The following is a 4,800-nucleotide window of genomic DNA, read 5'->3' as shown; positions in this document are numbered from 1 at the left end:
GTGCATTAAATTTAGAATTTAATTATATTAATAAATTAATTAATAAATAATAATTTCTATTTTGATTAATTTAATTATTTTAATGATTATAGTTTTAATTAGAGTTGCATTTTTAATATTATTAGAACGTAAAATTTTAGGATATATTCAAGATCGAAAAGGTCCAAATAAAATCTTATTTATAGGATTATTTCAACCTTTTAGTGATGCTTTAAAATTATTATCAAAAGAGTGATATTTTTTTAATTATTCTAATTTATATATTTATAGTCCAATAATAATATTTTTTTTATTATTAATATTATCAATTTTATATCCATGAATTTATCCTTTATATTATTTAAATTATGGAATTTTATTTATGATGTTAGTATTAGGTATAGGAGTTTATCCTGTTTTATTTATTGGGTGAATTTCAAATTGTAATTATTCATGATTGAGATATTTAGAAAAGAGAGAGGATTTATACTTTCATTTAAAAAATTTTCACCGACGAACGGAATGAATATTTTTTTGAAATACAGGGGATCGTTCGGATGGGATCGGATCGTCTTCCGAGCAAGAGTTGTTCAACGGCAAGATAAACTCGAGGCCGACGTTCTCTCGTTACAATGCGTACAGTTCTCGTTTTCTTTCCCTTCCTCGTTTCGACTTTTTGCCACGAACGCACGCACATCTGTGCATCTAAATATACGAAACACATGCTACGGCACCGCCTACAGCTCGAGCTGGTATCGCGCGCATACACCGGTATTCGACGATCATCCGAGAAAAGCACTCGTTCTCGAGAACACTCGGCGAAAAGTTTTCCAGAAAAAGTAATTTGTCTTTTTCCTTTTCCTCTTCTCTTTCTTTCTTTCTCTTTTTTCCCTTTCTTTAAAGCGACGCACGACGTTTTTAAAAAGAGATCGAGGAAAACGCGTCGTCCGTCGACCTCGAGCAAGATTATTTTAAAGAAACGTCAGATTGCTCGGTTTAGGCGAAACCAAAGTCCATATTCTGTTCCCAGTCGTGAAAATGATCCGTGCAATTTTTTTTTTCCCCCTGCAAAATTTAATCTCGGATCTAATTTCTATTTCTGTCGGATCGTATGCAACGAATTCTGCATACGTGTCTGGCTAAGAATCGTCCCGATCTTATAAACCTAAGAAATTTATTCGAGAAAGATTCAATCTATGCCATTGAAACTAAAGTATTATTTACGTTGATTTTATATTACTAGAAATGTAAAAGTATCATTGTAATCTATAATATAATTTTCATTTCGAGGAGAGAAGGAAGAAACTGATGCACAAGACTTTCTCTATTACATTTCATCTCTGCTTATTCGCGAGCACTTCTCCATGCCGAATGCAAATGCGACCGTTCTTTGATCGTTCCCTTCCGGCAATTATGCTCTAGGCCACTTGTTCCCTCATTATGCTGGATGCTAGAATTGTACGAATTGTATATCTCGATCAAAGATCCGTGTCAAACTCTCGCGGGGAAAGAAGTTTTTTCCCCCCCCCCCCTATAATAATAATAATTGCATCAGGAATCGTTCAGGAAAGGAACAATGGAGAATTCGCAGATTTAATCTGGAATTTACGACCAACGTGAAAGCCGTTCAATTCGCGCGCGTTTGTATTCCGACGAGAGAAGATTCCCGAGATCCGATCCAACGCGGTACAATAACGCGCCCTGTCCTTCCCAATTGCACATTGTTTTCCATTCAAACGACACACTCAACTTTCTATCATTGTTTCCGCGCCAACTTCCTCTAACGAGTCAATGTTTCACAGCTTCCAAGCATAATATTAACGCCGCTTTCGGTGTTATCCAGCCCGAACGTTTCCATTCGCGATAAAATCGAATTTCGTTCAATTATTCCGCGACGCGTTTTCATAAATTGCCGCTTAATAATGCAACCTCGATCAACGATCGATCGATCGTTCGAGTTTAATCGACGATAGAAATCGATGATTGCAAAGTCGAGCAAAATCTGAATCGAGACGAAGAACATTCAACGAATTTCGAAATTTGAAACGAAATCGCGGTGAAAACATTTTGGACATCTCTCTCCCCTCGATAGAGGATCGACGGGGATAGAGAATGAGATATGCGATGCGCAGTCGAATTACCTTTGGGGGAGAGAAAAAAAGAAAGAAAGAAAGAACTTTCTTAACGATGGAAATTTCTCAGTGTCGAGAATAATGGCGTTTCCAATCTTGTTCGCGCCATCCTTCATCGCAAACACGACTCGTTGCATTTTTTTTTTTTTTTTGGTCATCGCGCATTCCGCGTCCCACATTAACACGGACGACGAGCAACGTTGAAACGTCGGGTGCATCCGACGAGCCATCATCCGTTAATTATACATCTCGTTCGAGTTTTTCCACGATCAACTTCGTACAACGCCTTCGATGTTCGAACGAACGTTTCCAATTACGTTTTTTCCCAATCAATCAGCCCCATATATCTAATTCCAATCGATAATTACCAAGCTTATCATCATCCATCATCCGAACTCGCGAACAGTGACTAACGAACAGAAGAATATTTTATTAAGTTTTAAAAATTAAGACGTACGATTGAATTTGCCAAAGGAAAATTATCACGAAAAAAGAATAAAAAAAAAAAAGCAAGCCTTTGTCCCATAACGTACGGGAGGAGAGCGGCACAATCGTCAAAGAAATACGCGCACCGCTTCGAGAGGCGAGTTACCACCAGCGCAGAAAAGCTGCGTGGACTACCGTTACAAGAATCGCGGAACGAATTCGAGGATTGTGGATTCGAGGAGAGGCCCTCCTCTCCCCCCCCCCCCCGCCATTCACGCGAAATCCTTGGCGCAGAATTGTGGAAAAGAAACGCGGAGAAGGGGGGAGGAGTTCCCTTTGAAGCCGGTGTTCATCGCGTGCGTGCGCGGCGTAAATGGCCGCATCCGCGCGCCACGTGCCGCCTATCCTGTCCAAAGGGAACAATAACCGCGAAACACTCTCCTTTCCTCCCTTTTTCACTCTAACCGCTGCCTCCGTGTCGCTCCCTCCTGTCGTGCTCGTGCTTGGGGCTGATCCGCATGAATAAGTAGCCAACCCGACACGGAAACAAGAGGCTGTGGGAGGGGACGACGAAACGACGAGCGTGGACGAGGCACCGGCCGATCGTTATTGACCGGATGAAAGTAATTTCAAGGTTCGAGGAGAAGCGCGCGCGCGCGCCTCTGCTCTTTGCACTTGGCAAAATTTGTTTGTTTCCTTCTTAAAAAAATTTCTTTCTTCTTTCTCTCTCTCTCCCGTTTGTTCTCGCAAGAATTTTCGTTCCTTCAATTTACTCGGAAATATTTCTTCGTCTGGTTTGGAGAAATATCTTGGTTGGATCGATAAATAAAATATGTGTGGACGTGTGATTAAAACATAACGGAATTAGCTGATTTATTTGGAAAAAATCCTCGCTCACAGTCGGAAAGGATTCATTCAGTCTGATGGGACTGGAGCCGGTGTCCCCGGGAATACAATCAACATTCACCTGGCGCATCTACGGCACGCACACAAGAGAAGAGTGGCGAGTCTATGCTATATAAATATACGAATATTCAAGCGCGAGGACGAACGACGATATAATAATAATTGTTCTCGTTACGGTAGAAACGCGTTTTTTTCTTTTTTTTTTCTTTTTTTTCCTCTTTTTTCTTTCTTTACATATCTCTCTCTCTCTCTCTCTCTCTCTCTTTCTTTATTTTTTTCACAATCGTTATACACAATTCCGCGCTCGATCATCTCTCACAAAATTCTCCTCATTTCTTTTTCTTAATCGTTCGCTACTCGGTTTAGCCGTGTTTAATTATTACACAAATATGCGATCTATCGTTCGATCGAGAAGCACGAGATAAAATATCGAATGGTAATAAAACACAACAAGGGCAAGTATAGTATACAATAGAATTTTTTTGAACGACAGTCGATATAAAAAACAACAATCATACTCGACAGACATTGGTCGATTTCCTTTCTTTTTTTTCTTTTTTCTTTTTCTTTTTTTTTTTTTCTCAGCGTGGAAAACTTCGGCATTCGGATCGGATAAATTTATTCCTTTATAAATTATAATCGTACAATGATTATTACACTGATATGTCGATCAGTCGCTCTTAATCATCGCGCTTCTATCCGATGATTAATCATTCATAATCCGTTATCCACGTTCCATCGAACATTCAAACGGAACCAAGTATTCGCTTCTCCTCGCTTAATTAATTAAACAATTTCGCTATCTAAGTTATTCAAATTTTACTATCCGCATCTTTCAATTTTCTTCGAATCTCGAATCCTTTCTTCCGCGTACCGATCAATCAAAATTCGCCAATTCGTACACGAAAATCAAAATCCACTAAATTTCCTACTTAATTCTTAATCTTAAAATCGCTTCTAATCATTCTCTCTTTCTCTCTCTCAAACAACGGAACAACAACACCTCGGAATAAACTATCGAAACTACAAGAAAACATTTAAAAATGAACAACATCCCTTAAATCGTTTAAAAGGAAATTTCTCCGAACCGAGCCAACAGGTTTCCACGCCGGGAGGAAATCCTACGAAAAAACTTACAGCCTGCAATTGCCTATTTACAATGTTCTTACAAGTATAAACGCTTTATATATATATATATATATATTTATATATATATTTTTTGGCGTACGCTACACGTACTCGTTACCGTCACACGCTCTCTTGGTTCCCCGAAATTAATAATTCTCGGCTCGACTAGCATCGACACTCGTGTTACAGTCGTGTGTACAATACAAATTTTATTTTTGCATTACCCATT

This window comes from Apis dorsata, unplaced genomic scaffold (assembly GCF_000469605.1).
Source record: "Apis dorsata unplaced genomic scaffold, Apis dorsata 1.3 scaffold_82, whole genome shotgun sequence".
Lineage (NCBI taxonomy): Eukaryota > Metazoa > Arthropoda > Insecta > Hymenoptera > Apidae > Apis > Apis dorsata.
This window is presented reverse-complemented; position numbering follows the sequence as displayed.